This window comes from Leptonychotes weddellii, chromosome X (assembly GCF_054177405.1).
Source record: "Leptonychotes weddellii isolate Sample4059 chromosome X, ASM5417740v2, whole genome shotgun sequence".
NCBI lineage: Eukaryota > Metazoa > Chordata > Mammalia > Carnivora > Phocidae > Leptonychotes > Leptonychotes weddellii.
Window position 1 is genome coordinate 26,152,152 of NC_138385.1, and position 19,825 is coordinate 26,171,976.

At 45.0% G+C, this 19,825-nt stretch overlaps 1 long non-coding RNA gene across 3 annotated transcripts in view; it reads right to left on the reverse strand.

Annotated features, from left to right (window-relative positions):
* The window catches only part of LOC115943647 (uncharacterized), a 47,000-nt gene extending 28,126 nt beyond the window's left edge, over window positions 1-18,874 (reverse strand). For 2 of the 3 annotated variants that reach the window (XR_014141218.1, XR_014141216.1), the window contains exons 1-4: window positions 18,669-18,874; window positions 18,039-18,256; window positions 14,355-14,430; window positions 8,519-8,590 (exon numbers count right to left, since the gene is read on the reverse strand). This is a non-coding gene — a long non-coding RNA (uncharacterized LOC115943647). Of the gene's footprint in view, window positions 1-8,518; window positions 8,591-14,354; window positions 14,431-18,038; window positions 18,316-18,668 lie in introns of all 3 variants that reach the window. The other variant, XR_014141217.1, reaches the window with a different exon arrangement.
* Window positions 18,875-19,825: the final 951 nt, after the last annotated feature.

The window sequence follows — 19,825 nt, forward strand, 5'->3', positions numbered from 1 at the left end:
GTGTATGCATGTCCTGTCTCCTCTCCCTGGAGGAAACGAGCACTCTGGCACACAGAAGAGGGGGTTTGGTGATCGCAGTCCGGTCTGTTACAGAATGAGAACGTCAGCATCACTCCTACATTCCCTGAGTGGGATGGGAAGTTAATGGTCAGCTGGATCCCAGGGAATGCAGCAGAGGCCGTGTGTAGCTGCCATATGTAGCAGGTGCCCCTCTCCATATCCCCATCTCCCTCGCAGTTAGGTTGGGGCGAGCCGATTGGTTCCTGTCACTGAAATGCGTGCAGAAGTGAGGTGCGTCCCTTCTGGGATGAGGCAATGAAGGCACGTGGGCTTTCAGCTGTCTTCTTCTCAGCCATGGTGCCCTTCGAGTTCATGTGTTCCGGATGGCATTGCCACATGACAGGAAAGGGCCAACCGGTCTGCCTCAAACTTTATTTATGCGAGCAACAAATAAACCTGTGCTGTTTATGTGTTCCTGCCTCAGAGGCTAGCCTATCGTGACTAATACAGGAGCCAAAGCAGGGGCCCATCCAGAATATTAGAGACCTTAGCGCAAGAAATTAACCTGGTCACACCCACGAACTCTACAAGGATGATCAGATTTCATATTTCCCAAGACGTTCTTCAACAAAATGTTATCTCTGAGGGAGGATGGTTCGTCCCAAAACAGTAACTTCAAGTGTAAAGTCTGCCTCTCCCAAGACACGTGTCTCCAAAATAGCATAAGACATCCAAAATTCATTCAGTAGCTCATGAACTCTCTTCCTAGGCACCCATCGCCTCCCTACTTCCCATTTTCCTTCCATCACTGGACACAAAGCTGACTTAGAGCCTCTACATCAGAACTTCCTCACAAATTCAGGTTGCCATCAAAACCAAACAAGAGAAAAGTGAAAAAGGAGACACAACCAAGTTTCTCTCTATCAAGACCATCTCAATTCCTTGAGGGACCTGGCTCAATCCACTTTTAAAGTTTAAAATAGAAAGCAAAGCAACTTCCCTCATTCACTGTTTCTAAAATGTTGAGATCTCATTGGGGCGCCTGGGTGGCTCAGTCGTTAAACGTCTGCCTTTGGCTCAGGTCATGGTCCAGGTCATGGTCCCAGGGTCCTGGGATCAAGCCCCGCACTGGGCTCCCTGCTCAGTGGGGAGCCTGCTTCTCCCTCTCCCACTCCCCCTGCTTGTGTTCCCTCTCTCGCTGTGTCTCTCTCTGTCAAATAAATACATAAAATCTTTAAAAAAAAAAATGTCGAGATCTCGTAGACCACCTAGGTTAGAAGGCACAATGCTTTAAAGCTGGAACCGAAAGAGTCGGGGACAATTTTGGTTTGGCACTCTTCACAAAGGAGGGAAGACCTCTTGACTATTTTTCACCATAAAACCCGCGGAAAGCCCTACCTTTCAGAACATCTACTCCCTGAGATGACAGGGACCCCATGTATGACCGCTGATAACAGATGACCAAAATATGGTCTTTAAAAGCATTTCTTTCAAAGGCAGGTCGCATCATCAGCATACGTTGGAGAAATTACACGTGCACATTTTTTCCTTGACCTAGGACTTAATGAAAACTTGGATGTATTCAGCCCCTGTTGAATGAGAAGGCCTGTCTGGTGGCTAGGGGCTATACAAAAGCCGTGGCCTGGGCCTCATCTGTAAGCTTGCCCCTCGCTCCGCAGCTAGAATCTGGTTCTGTTGGGAGGAGACGGCCAGAAAAGTCCCTACTCTCTGACCCAGAAGGCCTCTTGTGAGCATTGCCCAATGCTCTGTTATACAACATGCAAAATAAATAATCAACTTTAAAAGTCAGGCAGTCAAAGCTCTGCTCAAATAATAAGCCCTTTTACAAGCTGCTTATCACCTGCCAAAATCAGCTCCAGAGGAACACCAGGAACTCTAAATTCTATTGTTCTCATTAACTACTTGGGGGAAATGGACAAGCTTCAATGGCTTTATTGATTTTCTAAGAGACAGAGGCGTAAAGGTTTTCATCCACCAGCACCCTGCCCTTGATCTCAATAATTTAAATATGGCTCCCATGCGGTGGTCTCTGAGAGGTCTCTATTACAAGCGTGAGCTAGAAAGGGGTCCTGGCCTTTTCGTAGAAAACATACCACTCTTTACATTCCCTCTCACCCGATTGTTGGGGTGAGAAAGGGAAGAACCTAAATGCCAACCTTTTCAGAAAGTTCACTGGGAGAGAGGGTGAAAGGGCAGGACAGAGGCACCTCTAAAGCAGTCTTCGGCCTGTGAAAGTTCTCTGGCTTAACTACAAAAAGGAAAGAGGAGTTTTGCTCAAGGAAAACGTCAAAACCATGTTTGGTGCCCTTGGGTAGGCCTGACGATACATCATTGTTGACCCAGATATGGCTTCTCTGGGTTTCAAAATACAGGATGGGGACTCTTGGGAAGGGGTCTTGTTAAAGAAATCTGTAATAAAACTCATTTCTGACGGACCACAAAAGGGCTTGTCACATCTATTTAAGACATTAATATCCCAGGACCCTCAACCCACAGAGGCAAAGCTCAGGATGTACCTTCTATATAAACTTTACTACCCTCCCTTTTCCCCTCACTGATCCCTCTTATAGAGTTGGTCTGTTCCTCACTAGCCTCTGTACATGCTGACTTGCTCACATTTGCTCCCCGCACTAGCCTATGGGTTTTCTGAGAGCAGGGACCAAGCTTTATTCCTCTCTGCCTCTCTACAGTCTAGCACAGTCCCCAAAACATCATGGGTGTTCATTAAATCATGTACTTAACAATAAGATTAATAGTAAGCATAGTTAACACTTGAGCATTCAGTAACTCTGTTGAACTTCTTATATTTTTTTCTCATTTTCCAGTTGAGGAAGCGGAGGCACTGATAGGTAAATAAGCTAATAAGTGGCAAAGCAATGATACAAACTAGGTGATCAGGCTCTAGAACCTTCCTTCTTAGCCACATGGAGCAGTACACAGGAATAAGTGAGATGATAAAAGGGCTATCCACATATGAAAGCACTGAACATGAACTTAATCTGATTTAGAAACCTGGTTTATTCACACAAAAACTTACTAAGCACCTAGTATTCTATGCCAAACCCACTGCTAAGAATTAGTGGCGCAAAGATAAAGGTATGGTCGTATTCCTCGAGGAGAAGAGAGACAAGTAACAAGACGATATTGAGCACTGACTACATGCTGGGCACCGTTCTAGGTACTTCACGTGTCTTAGTTTCTGTAATCTTGACAAAACCCCTACAAGGGGAGTCCTAGTCTTTTTTTTTTAAGATTTTATTTATTTATTTGTCAGAGAGAGCGCACAAGCAGGGAGAGCGGCAGGCAGAGGGAGAGGGAAAAGCAGGTTCCTCACTGAGCAGGGAGCCCGATGCAGGACTCGGATCCCAGGACCCCGGGATCATGACCCGAGCCGAAGGCAGACTCAACCGACTGAGCCACCCAGGCGTCCCTGAGGGTAGTCCTATTCTTATTAAATCAAGATGAAGCAGATGAGAAACTGCAACCCAAGGAAGTTAAGCAACTTGTGAGAAGCACTGCTTGAACACAGGCGGCCTAGCTCCTGAGCCCATGCTCTCCGCCACCACATTCTGCTGCCTCTTCCGTGACAACCACACTCGGCTCCTCCCAGAGAGAGGAAAAGTGGTTATGGAAACTCTGAGAAGGAAAGGATTCATCTTGCCTGAGATGGGGCTCAGAGCAGGCTCCGCAGAACAGGGGACGCTGGAGCTGGGCCTTGAAGACACGAGAAGAGGAAAGAAATTCAAATATGAATGGTACATGGAGACCAGGAAAACTCGTCTGTGTTTTCGAAACCATCACAACCAAAACACAGAGCTAAGCAGCAAGCCTGGTGCCTCACCGTCTTCTGCTGCTGAGGCCCACTTCTCACCAAGGAACAAGGAAAGAATTCGTGGAACTGTGGTCTGAATGTTTATGTCAGTTTTCCCACTTGGTTCAAACTCTACCTGGGGTTTAGCCGTCCTCACAGTATCTGTAGGAAGTTCTTTTCCTCTTCCTTCCATACAATAGATAATGTTTTGGGAAGGGGACCCCCCCCACGCTCATTTTAGTGTAACTGAAGCCAGATCCTCCAAGGTTGGCAAAGGAGGCTGGAATCACCATGGGGGGCAACTTAGAACAGCTAGATCTTATGGCTGAGATCTCCAATTCTTTTTTCCACACATGGAGATACTCTCTCCTTTGCTAACCACAGAGGTTCTAAGTCCAGTTTTATTAAAGGCTGTCCAGGGGTTTCCTTAGAGTCTGTTCCACTCAAACCTGCTGACAACGTCCCTTCCCTCAACCTCTAGCTTCTCTGATGACCGGCTACTATGCCAAGAAATGCAGGTGAATAAGGACAAGTAAACTCCAACAACCAGTGAGTACTCCTGCGGCAGACTTGCAATTATTCTTCCCATTCTAAATACCCCTTCAAAATATCCCCCACACTGTTCCAGGGACTGCTCCACTTTTCCACTCTTCTTTACAGCAAAACTCTCTAAGAGGTTTGTCTATATTGCCTGTGTATGATTTTTCTCCTCCCCCTTCTCTCTTGAATCCACTCCCACCAAGCTTCTGTCCACAGAGATGGCTTTTATCCAGGCCCCTAGGTTGCTGAAGTCTACCGAGAATTCTCAGCTCCTCTCTTGCTTGGCCAACCAGAAATACTTTTCACAGTTGATCATTCCTTCTTCCCCGAAGCACCTTCCTCGCTTGACTTCCATGACATCATTCTCTTCTGGTTTTCCTTCTGCCTTACTGGCCACATCCTGACAGTCTCCTTTGCTTGTTCCTCATTGTCTTGCTAACCTTTAAATGTGGGAGTGCCCTGGGGCTGGGTCCTTGGTCTCCTTCTCTTCTCTAACTGTTCTCATTACCTTCTGGTGTCTTCTTACCATCCATCTCAGGGCTTTAAATACTATCTAGATGCCTAGGACTAAAAAATGTTCATCTCCAGCCCCAACCACTCCTATGAATGCCAGGCTCACATAGCCTACAGCTTCCTCGATATCTCCACTTAAGTGTCTAACTGGCATCTCAAATTCAACATATGCAAAATTTAACATCTGATATACCCCCAACCTTGCTCTTCCCACAGTATTTTTTTTTCAACAATTTGTTTACATTTTTAAAAACTCAGTTCGGGGCACCCAGGTGGCTCAGTCAGTTAAGCATCTGCCTTCAGCTCAGGTCATGATCCCAGGGTCCTGGGATGAAGCCCCATGTTGGGCTCACTGCTCAGTGGGGAGCCTGCTTCTCCCTCTCCCTCTGCCCCTCCCCTCTGCTCATTGTCTCTCTCTCAAATAAATAAACATTTTAAAAATAAATAAATAAATATTTAAAAACCCAGTTCAGGGCGCCTGGGTGGCTCAGTCAGTTAAGCGTCTGCCTTTGGCTCAGGTCATGATCCCAGGGTCCTGGGATTGAGTCCCACGTTGGGTTCCCTGCTCAGCAGGAAGTCTGCTTCTCCCTCTCCCTCTGCCCCTCCCCCCTGCTCGTGCTCTCTCTCTCTCACTCTGCTCTCTCTCTGAAATAAATAAAATCTTTAAAAAAAACCCAGTTCATCCATTTCTCCCACCCCCATCCCTGCCTCTGGCTACCACCAATCTGTTCTCTGTATCTATGAGCTTAGTTTTTGTTTTTTTTTTAAGAGTCCATATAGAAATGAGATACGGTATTTGTCTTTCTCTGTCTGTCTTATTTCACTTAGCATAATGCCCTCAAGGTCCACCCATGTTGTTGCAAATGGCAAGATTTTATTCCTTCCTACGGCTGAATAATATTATTATATACACATATATATTCCATATATGTGTATATGTATGTATATATAATATATAATATTCCACTATATGTGTGTATACATACTATATTTGTATATATACATATATACACACAAAAATTTCTTTATCCATTCATCCATCAATGGACACTTAGGTTGTTTCCATATCTTGGCTATTGTAAATAATGCTGAAATGAACATGGGGTGCATATATCATTTCAAGTTAGTGTTTTCATTTTCTTTGGATAAATACCCCAAAGTGGACTTGCTGGTTCATCTGGTAGTTCTATTTTAATTTTTTGAGGAATCTCCATACTGTTTTCCATAATGGCTGCACCAATTTGCATTCCTGCCAACCATGTACAAGGGTTCCCTTCTCACCACATCCTCGCCAATAATTGTTATTTCTTGTCTTTTTAATACTGGCCATTCTGATAGGTATGGGGTGATAGCTCATTGTGGTTCCGATTTGCATTTCCCTGATGAGTAATGATGTTGAGCATCTTTTCATGTACCTGTTGGGCATCTGGTATGTCTTCTTTGGAAAAATGTCTATTCAGATCTATAGGCAATTTTTAATCAGATTGGTTTGTGTTACTGAGTTGTATGAGTTCTTTATATATTTTGGATATTAGCCCCTTATCAGATATGTGATTTGTAAATATTTTGTCCCATTCAGTAGACTGTCTTTTACTTTTGTTAATGGTTTCCTTTGCTGTGCAGAAGCTTTTCAGTATGATGTAGTCCGGCTTATTTATTTTTGCTTTCGTTGTTTTTGTTTTTGGTGCCAGATTCAAAAAACTCATCACCAAGACCTACGACAAGGAGCTTATCACCTGTGTTTTCTTCTAGGAGTTTTATGGTCTCAGGTCTCACATTCAAGTCTTTAATCCATTTTGAGTTCATTTTTGTGTATGATGTTAAGATAGTGGTCCAGTTTCATACTTTTGCATGTGGCTGTCCAGTTTTTCCAGAACCATTAATTGAAGAGATATCCTTTTCCCATTGTATATTCTTGCCCCCTTTGCCATATATTAATTGACCGTATAGGCGTGGGTTTATTTTTGAGCTCTTGATCCTATTCCATTGATCTATATGTCTGTTTTTATGCCAATTCCATGCTGTTTTAATTACTATAGCTTTGGAATATAGTAATATAAAAATCAAGGGGCATGATGCCTCCGGCTTTGTTCTTCCCTCTCAAGATTGCTTTGGCTATGTGGGGGTTTCTATAGTTCCATACAAATTTTAGGATTATTCGTTCTATTTCTTTGAAAAATGCTATTGGAATTTTGATAAGGATTGCGTTGAATCTATAGATTGCTTTGAGTAGTACAGACATTTTAACAATATTGATTCTCCCAATACATGAGCATGGAATATCTTCCCATTTATTTGTGTCTTCGATTTCCTTCAAAATGTAGCTGCTGATATACTTCCAACCTTGTTCTTCCCACAGTCCTTACCAATGCAACTCCATCCTTCCAGTTGCTCAGAACAAAAACCTTGGCAACATCCTGAACAGAAATGCTGTGTTACACAACTCCAGAGGGCACCAGCCACATTTTAGTCAATGCTACTGGTGTTATGCAACATGGTGACCCTGTTTCCCTTCATTCCTCTTTCTCCAACATCCTACATCTGATCTGTTAGCAAATTCACTTGGCTCTACCTTCAAAATGTATCTCAAAATCCAACAACTTCTCCCCAGTTCTACTGCTATCAGCCCGGCCCAAGCTTGTCCCCTTATAACTTTTTATCCAAAACAACAACAACAACAACTAGAGCAATCCTTCTAAAATATGTCAAATCACATCACTCCTCTACTCAAAATTCCCCAATCCTTCCCCTCTCACTCCAAGAAAAAGTCAAGATTCTTACAATGGCCTATAAAGCCTTGAATTGTTTTTTTTCTCTTTGGTATTTATCTCTATGTAGCCTATGTATTTTATGTGTTTGTCTCATTGATTATCTGTTGCCCACATATGAATATAAGCTTCGTGAGTCAGGAACTTGGTGTGTTTTGTTCACAGCTGAAGCCTCAGTATCTACAATAATACCTGACACAAAGTACACACTCAATATATATTTGTAGATGAAGTAAATGAAGCAGGTTACAAAGGGGGAAGTCTTTACACATGGGCCAGAATCATACCAAAACACATATAACAAGTGAAATGCTATTTGAGTAGCCAGTTAGTGCTGGGACCAAGTCAAATCCCAGGAGATGTTCAGTTCCAATCTCCTACTGTTCGTTTTTCCATTGCTTTGATATTTTACCTGATGCAGTCTCCTTTCTTTCGCCTCCTAAAGAAATGCACCTATATAAAGTAAGGAGCTCCCCCTGGTGGAGGCAACTCCAACGAAGCAATGGAAAAGAAAATCCTAGAGCAACAGGCTTTTAAGTTATAAAGGAGACCACGGAGACAAAGGAAGTGACTCCAACATTTCACAGAAAAAGTCCTCTATAGAAACAAGGGGAACCAATGATTAGATTCAAAGTACATTGGGGGGGTACTTATCAACTTATTTTGCTGTTGAACCTTTTTTGCAGCTGAAAATGAAAAAAAACATTCACTGCAAGCTGAACAACGTAAGTACCTACTCCCAAGGAATTTTTAATCTGGTAGAGGATGTAAGTCATGCATACAAATAAGTACAAAGCAACAAGTATGGCTGTGAATGAGTGAATGAGGACCAAATCAGAGGAATAAACTAAGAGCTATAACTTACCCAGGAAAGAGGATAGCTTTGGGCGAGTAAATCCAGGAAGACAACTTGGAGGGGGTGGTTCTGGAGCTGAGCCTTGAAAGACAGATAAAATTTTAGTAAGAGAGTATTCCGGGTAAAGGCCTAAGTGTAGGGAAGGGCACAGCCGGTGGAAACCCAAGCAGGCCAACAGGGCCCTGCAAATGTCACAATCTGGGTGACAACACAATTCAAACCCCTCCTTGAAAAAAGCAGAGATAGATTCTCAAGAGAAAAGTCCTTGGCAGAGGTAAACACAGGAAGGAACCAAAGAAATCCCCCCTTTTCTTTGTTTTCCCTTGGATGAGAGGAACACTACTAAAAACTATGGGGGGAAACAAAGATAAAATACGAACTCCATGATAAATTATCCAGCTTACATACTACAGGATTCTGAATCCACAATATTGAGGTGCGCCTGGGTGGCTCAGTAGGTTAAGCATCTGCCTTGGGCTCAGATCATGATCTCAGGGTGGCTCAGGTCATTTCTTTCTTTTTTTTTTTTTTTTTTAAAGATTTTATTTATTTATTTGAGACAGAGAGAATGAGAGAGAGAGAGCGCACAGGAGAGGGGGAGGGTCAGAGGGAGAAGCAGGCTCCCCGCCAAGCAGAGAGCCCGATGCAGGACTCGATCCAGGGACTCCAGGATCATGACCTGAGCCGAAAGCAGTCGCTTAACCAACTGAGCCACCCAGGCGCCCTGGCTCAGGTCATTTCATTTTCAACTTTTCATTTGAAACATTATAGACTTACTCCCCAAAAAGTTGCAAAACTAGTACGAAGAGCCCTTCACCCAGATTTCCCAAATATTACCATCTTATATAACCACAGTACATTATAAATCAAGAAATTAATGTTCATACAATGAACTATAATCGATAGACTGTATTTTCATTTGCCCCACCAATGTCCTTTTTTCTGGTCAGGGATCACAGACGTTTTCTTAGACTCCTTTAACCTGGAACGGTTCCTCGGTCTTTTTTGGTCTTTCATTACCATGATACTTTTGAAAAACACCAGCTGGTTTCAATTTGGGGTTTATCAGATGGTTTATCATAACTCAATTTAGGTGATGTGTTTTGGCAAGAACACTCCAGATATGACGGTGTGTCCTTCTTGGTGCATCCTGTAAAAAGGCACGTGGCATTGGTTTATTTCATGACGAGGGATGTTAAACTTCGATCACTTGGTTAAGGCCGTGTCTGCCAGGTTTCTCCCCAGTGGCGTAACTATTCTGCCTTTGTAATAAACAAGCTTTTTGGGGGGAGATACTTTAAGACTATATAAACACACTGTTTCTCATCATACTTCTGCCCATTCATTTTACTATCCATTGATGGTTCTGGCCTGAAATAGTTACTACTGTTGTGCTGGCCAAATAAGTTTCTAGTCCCATTATTCTTTCTGTAGCTTATTAATTGGAATGCTATTATAAACAAGTGCTTTTCCTTCTCCCTCATTTATTTATTTATTCAGTTATTTCTTTATATTTGCATGGACTCATGGGTTCTTATTTTAGTCTCTGGGTTATGATCCATGACTACCATTAATTATCTTGTTGCTTGTCACAGATTTCACCATTGGAAACCCTTCGAAGTGACTCCTGCATCCTCCTGGCACATCCCCATTATTCCATGGACACTGTCTTACTTTCTGGCAGAGGAAGACATTCCTGACTCATTTTCTAGGCTCCCTGTCCCAGCCCGGGAATCAGCCATTTCTCCGAGATTCTGGTTCCTTTTATTTGGAGAATGGTATTTTGAAACCAAGATCTTGAGTGCGAGGTGTGCTCACTGGTATTGGGGTGTCGCTGCTTCCAGGACTTCTCAGCAGACAGAGCTAGGAAATATATGCATACCTGTAAACCACTCTATTTCCGTATCTATCTCTGGGGGGTGGGTGTGCGCATATAAAGTGATGCATGACGCATTCATACTGATAACCTCGGATCACCACCAGCCTTCCGTCTTTTCTTCTGTGTAACTCCTCCCAACAGAGTAAAAGCTGGCTCTTGTTATTCACAATATTTTATATGCTCGAGACTAGAATCTACGTAAAGTAGGTTCAGAATTGCCAACCCGTATCCCAGTGGAAAACAAACCCACTATCTAGAGAACAGGATTTGTGTTTGGTTTGGGGGGGAGGGGTTGGCGGTTGGTCTTTAGCCTTAGAACAGTGGTTCTTTTTTTTTTTTTTAAAGATTTTATTTATTTATTTGACACACAGAGAGAAAGCACAAGTAGGCAGAGAGGCAGGCAGAGAGAGGCAGAAGCAGGCTCTCCACTGAGCAGGGAGCCCGATGCGGGACTCGATCCCGGGACTCCAGGATCATGACCTGAGCCGAAGGCAGTCGCTTAACCAACTGAGCCACCCAGGCGCCCGGAACAGTGGTTCTTGAAGTGTTCTCCCTAAATCAGCAGCATCAGCTTCATCTGGGAACTTGTTAGAGATGCAAGTGCTCGAGCCCCACCCTCGACCTACTGAATTAGAAATGCTGGAGGGGCGGGCGCCTGGGTGGCTCAGCTGGTTGGGCGACTGCCTTCGGCTCAGGTCATGATCCTGGAGTCCCTGGATCGAGTCCCGCATCGGGCTCCCTGCTCGGCGGGGAGTCTGCTTCTCCCTCTCACCCTCCCCCCTTTCATGTGCTCTCTCTCATTCTCTCTCTCTCAAATAAATAAATAAAATCTTTAAAAAAAAAAAAAAGAAATGCTGGAGGGGGAGGCCATCACCCAGAAGTCCCCAAGCTCCCTAGGGGACTCTGATGCATACTGAAGTTTGAGAACCACTACTGTGGAGTACATAGTCAAAATACTCTTTTCTGGGGGCACCTGGATGGCTCAGTCATTAAGCATCTGCCTTCAGCTCAGGTCATGATCTCAGGGTCCTGGGATCGAACCCCGCATCGGGCTCCCTGCTCCGCGGGGAGCCTGCTTCTCCCTCTCCCACTCCCCCTGCTTGTGTTCCTGCCCTCGCTGTGTCTCTGTCAAATAAATAAATAAAATCTTTTAAAAAATACTCTTTTCCAAAGTTAGTGCATTAGTCTGCTCGGGCCGACAAAACTAAATACCACAGATGGGTTGACTTAAACAGTAGAAAAGTATTTCTCCCATCTTAGGGATGTGAGAAGTTCTTCACGCCAAAAGTCCAAGATTAAAGTGCCAGCAAGGCAGGGGCACCTGGGTGGCTCAGTCGGTGAAGTACCTGTCTTCAGCTCAGGTCGTGATCCCGGGGTCCTGGGATCGAGCCCCATGTGGGGTTCCCTGCTCAGCGGGGAGCCTGCTTCTCCTTCTCCCTCTGCCCCTCCCCCCCAACTCATGTTCTCTCTCGCTCACTCTGCTCTCTCTCTCTCGCAAATAAATAAAAAATCTTTAAAAAAAAGTAAATTCAGAAAAGTTCTCATCCCTTCTACCTCATTCGCAGTCCTTTCAACCCTGTTCCCATCCACCCCTGTAAATTACTAATCCCATTAGTTTTTGGTTTCTCTTTCCACACAAGGAGCATTGGTTTTCCGTGGCTCCTGTAACAAATTACCACAAATTTAGTGGCTCAAAATGCCACGAATGTAAGATATTACAGTTTTGAAGGTCAGGAGTCCAAACTGAGATTCATAAGGCTAAACGTCCAGGCGTCGGCAGGGCTGTGTTCTTTCTGGGGGCTTTAAGGAAGAAGCTGTTTCCCTGTCTCTCCAGCCTCTACATGCGGCCTGCACTCCTGGGCTACGGCCCTTCTTCTATCGTCAAATCGCTCTGACTGGGAGCCCTGCCTCCACGAGCACATCTCCTCCCTCTGACTCTGCCCCTTCTGCCTTCCTCTTACAAGGACCCTTGTCATCCGCTTGGACCCACCAGGGTAATCTCCTCAGATTTCCATCCCTAATCACATATGCAAAGTCCCTTCTGTCATATAAAGCCACATAGTCACAGTTCTGGGGATTAGTGTGTGAACATCTCTGGGGGAGGGGGGCGTCATTCTCCCACACAGATATTTTTTAAGTTTTTAAAAACACAGAGTGACAGATCTTAGTATTCTCCTTCTTACAATCATTAAACAGCTTCCCTCTCTTCCTAGAAGGAGCCCAACCGCTTCACCCTGCCAGCCTCCTTCGCCTCCTTCCATGTCCTTGACTGTGCCAAATCCTTGATGGCTTTCAGCCTTTGCACGTACTCTTCCTCTGCCTCGAATATTCTTTCCCCAGCTCCTCTCATGGTTGGCTCATTCTTCCAGTCTCATCTCAAATGTCACCTCTTTAGAGAAGCTATCCCTGATTACCAGACAGGTAACAGCCCATCTCAATGACTGCAATTTAGCCTATTTATTTTCTTTATCATTGATCGTGGTCTGTAATATATTATGTATCAGTTTGTTTATGGACCCATCTTTCTCACTAGAATGTAATCTCCGTGAGGGTGGAGACCATGTATATTCCTGTACATCCCTAATACCTAGCATAGTCTTGATACCGTGTGTATTCCTGTCTATCCCTAATATCTAGACACTCAGTAAGTGTTGACAGGATAGATGAATGCTGCTTCAGTCTGGGCGGCCAACGGAGGATGAGTGTGTTGCGGATTGAAATAGAGTAAACAGAAGAATCCCTGTGACTGTAGGTACTGCTGATGCAGACTTTCACAATCCCCAGTACAGCCTGAACAGCTTCCTATATGTCATTCATTCCTTCATTCATCCACAAGTATTCACTGAGTAGCTAATATACACACATTTAATCCACACAACAATACCATAAGGGAGCTACTATTACTACTATCCCCCTTTTACCGACAAGAAGACTGAGGTTCAGAGAAGTAGCATGGCCAAGGACACGCAGCTAGGAAGCTACTATATGCTAGTATATGTTAGGCTTAACGCTAGGCTCAGGGGCTATACCAGGGAACGAGGGAACATGGTCGTTGCCCTCTCTGGTGGACAGTCCGAGGATGAATCCATGCTTACAGGGTGCTGTGCTAAGTGTTATGATAGGGCTCTGCTAAGGGGGCCATGGGAGCACTGGCCTGGGACAGTGAAATCAGGGTGAGGAGTGAGAGGAGGCTTCTGGGAAGAGGAGGCGCTTGAACTGAATTTGAAGCCTAAGTAGATCTTAGCTAGAGGAATGGAAGACCAACTAGCCAGCTACTGATCAGGCTCACGGGCTATCATTTGCCTTGATGAAGTTTCTGGTTTTCTACGGTCTGGCCTTCACGGCCACTTTGCAGGGTAAAAAATCCAATACTATGAGTAGCCGAGAGTTATCTGACATCGGGAATACTGGCACATGCTAATAACGCTCAGGAGAGAATGAAGTTTATCAATCAGAGTTCGTTCGCTAAACTGGGAAGTGGCCATTCTCTCCAAAGGAGTGCCTCCTGGGGCAGTTTCCTGGGGAGCCGAGACCCGGGGTCCCCACGCTTTCTCTTTAAAGGGCCAGATGGTAAACATTTTTAGTTTTGTGGGTCATATACGGTCTCTGCGCCACTACCCCACCTTTCCACTGCAGGGCAAAAGCAGGGACAGGTAACTCATAAACAAGTAAGCGTGGCTGTGTTCCAACAAGACTTTATTTACAAAAATAGGAGGCAGGGTTTACGGAGCCCGGGCCTAGAATAAGAGAAGTAGTTATAAGATTCAAATGCTTCAGCACATCCACGTGTCCGCTGATGCAACAGAGCTAAACCCGCCTCCGGCATCAGACTGGGCATGTTCTCTCCTAGACAGTGCCCAGACCGACACCGCCAACATTGGCCTCTCTGGACCTTTTTTAATGCTCAGCCGCCCTACGAAATCCCACCCTTTCCTAAAGCGTTGGGTATATGAAGGCTCCACTCACCAGTAAAGCTCCAAGGAAAATGCCAGCAGCATCAGTTCCCAGCGACTTCACAGAGAAAGCCCTGCTCCTTTGTTACCTGCAGGGGGAAAGAGTAGTCTCCGTTCTTACAGATGTTTCCTGCAAAAAAAGTGGCAGATTCGGCAACACTAACACTTAAAAGAGACCCACGAAGGGAGAGATTGTTCTTTTAAATTAGAATTTTTTATTTTTATAAAAGCAGTGTGGGTTCCCTGTAGAAAATTAGAAAACAAAAATAAGGGATAAGTAAATATTTATTGTATTTTTATATAATTATATAAATAATTTTACATAACTATTATTTATATTTTTATATAATTATATAAATATAAATTATATGACTTATATAATTATATAAATATATGTTTATATTTATTATATTCCCACCTCCCAGAAACTACCCATATTAAGAGCTTAGTACAGGGGGCGCCTGGGTGGCTCATTCAGTTAAGCCTTCGGCTCAGGTCATGATCCCGGGGTCCGGGGATCGAGTCCCACGTCGGGCTCCCTGCTCAGCGGGGAGTCTGCTTCTCTCCCTCCCCTCTGACCCTCCACCCACTCGTGCTGTCTTTCTCTCTCTCTCTAATAAATAAAATCTTAAAAAAAAAAAGAGCTTAGTACATATCCTTCCAGATCTTCTTCTAAGTTTACATAATACATATCTGTACTTTCTACCAAAATGAGATAATACAGGTACAAAATGTTTTGTAACTGCTTTTTATCAGTCACCTCCGCCACCACCCATTTATAAATTTTCATCTCATCGAATACCCCTCCATATTCAAATTTCCCTACTTTTCCCCCAAATGTCCGATAAAGCTGGCTTGCTCAAATCAGGATCCAATCTCAGACCACACTTTTCATCTTTAGTCTCTTTTCATTTAGAATAGTATCCTTTTTTCAGGACAGGGATTTTTTTTCCTGGCCTAGCTCCAAAGCCTTTACGAGTTCTTGGTATCCAGTAGTAGCTCAATAGATGTTTACATAATTAACTAATTAATATAAAACTTAGGGGAAGTGGGGTTTCACCCTAGAGCTTATCTCCTCCACCCATCACCCTTTATCTCCATTTTATAGATAATGAAAATTAGGACCAGAGAAGTGAAGTGACTTCCCAAGGTCACCCAGCAAGTACATGGCAATTGCTTTCCATTTCTCTGTTTATTCTATTAAACCAAGAGTTGGCAAACTTCTTCTGTGAAGGACAGAAAATCAGTATTTTAGGCTTTATAAGAAAATATAATGACAGAAATACAATAATACAATTACAAGGTTTTGTAATACAGGTCTACTAGTGAAAAAAAAATGGAATAGAAGAATAACATTTTGTTTAATTGTGGTTGAAAGTTAGTGTTCCCCACGATCCAAATGAGTGTAAAGGTTCATCTGATAAAACATTCTTAGTTTGCAGGTCATAGTTTGCCAGCCTCTGTCCTATGCTATGCTGCTTGTCTGTGATTTGGCTTTTTCTTTGTGTTTGAGTGAAAATAACATCCTTCTTAATTAAGTTATAAATGGGTTCCAGCTTATTGAAGTTATATGGTACTAAAGTACCAATGGGGAAAACTCCTTAGCCACACCCTTAAAATGCATTATTTTGTCTTACTTCAGCACCTAAGTGTTGGTAATGTCTGTCTTCTTTCGCTTAAATTGCAAGAAGGTAGGTTGCATTGTGATTGTGGCTTTCATAATTAACCATGTGTTAATATTTAATGCGGCTGACCAATTTATAAATCAGTGCAAGTGAAGATGGTAATTGGCCTATGTCAGGGCTATTTTCTTTTTCTCAAATAAAAACATTCTATGCTATTCAGAGAACTAAAGAGCCCAAGAGTTAAAAGAATAGAAAGTGGTTGCTTTTGGGGGAGCAGGGAATGGGGAGAAAAGCTGGGGACTCCTCTCTTTAAAAAAAAAACAACAAAGCTTGTAGAACTTTTGACTTTTAAAACTATGTACATGTATAATTTTGATAAAAATACAAGAAAGAAAACCAGAGGCACATTAAAGCCCCTTCTAGAAAAGGCTTCTTGAATACTTTCCTCCATCCTCCCAACTGAGGTTAGGGTCCCTCTTCTCTGCTCCCCACAGCATCCTGTGCTCAATTCCATCAGCACACGTAACACACTGTACTATAATTATGTTTCTCTGTCTCCCTCTTGGAGCCATGAGCTCCTTGCATGGATGGCCTATGTATTACTCATTTCAGCAACTAGATTTTATAATTTTTAAAAAGCTAGTCATTAAAGTGAAGTGAAACTAACCAAATACCCTCAATCTAGGCAAATTAACATCACAATGAGATACCAAACCAAAAGACTAAGCAGGTGTTGGTGAGGATATGGAGAAATTGGAACCTTCATACATTAACCAATAGCAATCTTAAATGGTGCAGCCACTTTGGAAAAAAGTCTGGAAGTTCCTGAAAAAGTGAAACATACAGTTGTCATCTGATGCAGAAATTCCACTCGTAAAGCAGGGAACGAGGGAACATGGTCCTTGCCTTCTCTAGTGGAGAGACAGAGAATGAATTCAAGCTCACGGGGCAGTGTGTTAAGTGTTATGATAGAACTCGGCTAAGGGTGCCAGGGGAGCACCAGCAAAGGGCAGTGAAATCAATCAAAGAATTGAAAACATATGTCCAGGGGCGCCCGGGTGGCTCAATCGTTAAGCGTCTGCCTTCGGCTCAGGTCATGATCCCAGGGTCCTGGGATGGAGCCCCACATCGGACTCCCTGCTCTGCGGGAAGCCTGCTTCTCCCTCTCCCACTCCCCCTGCTTGTGTTCCCTCTCTCGCTGTCTCTCTCTGTCAAATAAATAAATAAAATCTTTACAAAAAAAAAAGAAAACATATGTCCACACAAATGTTCCCAATTATTAGATGACTCTTAATAACCAAAAAAAAAGAAAGAAATAAAAAAGAAAACAACCCAAATGTCCATCAACTGACAAATGGATCGACAAATGTGGTATATCCATAAAGCGGTATATCCATACCATGGAATATTATTCAGCTATAGAAAGGAATGACATACTGATCCATGCCACAACATACGTGAAACTGGAAAACATGATGCTAAGTGAAAGAAGCCAGTCACAAAAGACCACACAGTGTAGGATTCCATTCATATGAACTGTCCAGAAGAGGCAATTATATAGAGAAAGAAGATGGATAAATGGTTGCTTAGGGCTAGAGGTCCGAGGAGAAATTAACTGCAAACAGTTTTATGGGAATTTGCGGGTGGGGAGTGTGAATGGGGACCAAAATACTCTCAAACCAGATTGTGGTGATGGGTACACAACTCCACCAATTTACTAAAAATAACTGTACACTTAAAATGAGTAAATTTTGGGGGGCGCCTGGGTGGCTCAGTCGTTAAGCGTCTGCCTTCGGCTCAGGTCATGATCCCAGGGTCCTGGGATCGAGCCCCGCGTCGGGCTCCCTGCTCGGCGGGAAGCCTGCTTCTCCCTCTCCCACTCCCCCTGCTTGTGTTCCCTCTCTCTCTCTCTCTCTGGCAGATGAATAAATAGAATATTAAAAAAACAGTGAATTTTACCGTATGCAAAGTGTAAGGCTCTTTTTAAAATCCCTCAATCTATCCCATTACTTAGTTTCTCTCGAAATTAACTTTTCTCCCCCCAGCTGGCCTACCCGCGCGCGTTACAAGACCTGGTGAGAACGGTGGTGAACGAAGTTTCTGACGCATTCCTGTCGGTTGGGGCTGAAGGTTGTGCTGACAGACACATCAAAGTCAGCATCTGTGTGTGTGTGAAATTGTAAGATGTCTTGAGGTGTACGAGGCATTTCCGACTGGGTGATCCAAGTGTGGAATCCGGGCAATCCGTGGCCGCTTCTGCCAGGCTAAGTGTGGAGTGTGCCCAAGGCCCCTACTCCAAGTAAGAAACGTCGTCAGGTCAGAGATTCACTTCTTGGCAGCTCTCAAGCCCTGTGCACGCCCAAGCGAACGTTCCATCAGGGCATATCCGCGGAACCGGTGAGGTGGGGATGGCGGTGGGGGGTAATTTGGTCAGCGCGTACGGGGCAAGGAGGTCCTGCCAGAATAGCCAAATGACCCAAACTACGCCCCCACCCCCGCTCCCCGCGCTCGGCGCACTCCCACGGGGGTCCCCCTGGGAACAGCACGTCCCTCCACGGGGACGATGGGATGGGACAGCACCTCTCCGAGCTAGGGGAAAGCCTGGCACCGAGTCCCCCCCCCCTTGCCGGAAGGGCACAAACTGCCACAAAGCCAGAGGGAGGTGTCTCCTCCCAGGGGCTCCGGGCGCCTGGGAAACTCACGCGGCTGCTCGGCAGGGTGGCCGGGAGGTGACCGGTCAGGGAGCCCGGACTTGAGTCGCTGTCGCCGCCGCAGACCCGCCGCGCGGCCGGCGCAGGGCGGAAGGAGAAGGCGGTGGAGGGGGCGGGGGGCGAGCCGGCGAGCGCGCCCGCAGCGGGTGGGGCCACCGGCGGACCCCAGGACCCCGCGCGCCGCTCCCGGGTCACGTGGCCGCCGCCCCTCCGCGCCGGGCGCTTGTGTCGCAGCGCCCCCTGGCAGCCAGCAGCGGGCACGGCGGCGCGCACGGGCGCGGGCCGGCTTCCGGTGGCCCCGGCAGCCCAGGTGAGGCCTCTGCCGAGGGGGGCGGGGGGCACGCAGACCCAAACGGGGGTCGCCCAGGGCTTTTGCCTTCCACCCTGGCCTCCTTCTCCCCAGGGACCCCAAAGAGCGCAGAACGGCCCAGTAATTATCTTGCACCTGGATCCGGGCTCCCTTGTGCAAAAGTGGAGCAGAATCAGGCAGTTTTGGGGCGCCTGCGTGGCTCAGTCGGTGAAGCGTCTGCCTTCAGCTCAGGTCATGATCCCAGAGTCCTGGGGTGGAGCCCTGTGACTCCCCACTCAGCGGGGAGCCTGCTTCTCCCTCTCCTTCTGCTGCTCCCCATGCTTGTGCTCTCTCTCTGTCAAATAAATAAATAAAAATGTAAAAACAAAAAAGGCAGTTTTGTTGGAGGTGGGTTTTTCTTGATGTGCTCGGAAAAAAAGGTATTTTCAGGTGCGTGAATGTGAGCTAATTATGACCTCCCTGAGCCTCAGTTTCCTCCTTTATAAAAGAGGGATAATAATAGCACCTACTTGACAAGGTGTTGGTGAGGGTGAGGATTAAATAAAATAATCCACCTGTTAAAAATAAGACCGCTAACCCAAAAATGGAGTCACTCATGCTAAGCCCTGGGTCACCAAAACCAGACCTAATATCGTTTTCCACCTCTCCCAGAAATGGAATCCTAAAGCAGTCAGGAATCACCAGGTCAGTACTAATGAAGTAACCTAAAGAAAAGTGACCTCAACCCAACCAATTCACTTTTTGCTAATATCTTCCTTGTTCCTGCTCCCTTTTGTATACAAAAGTCTTTCATCTTGTACAGCCCCTCTGAGCTTCTTTTCTATCCGCTAGGTGGAAT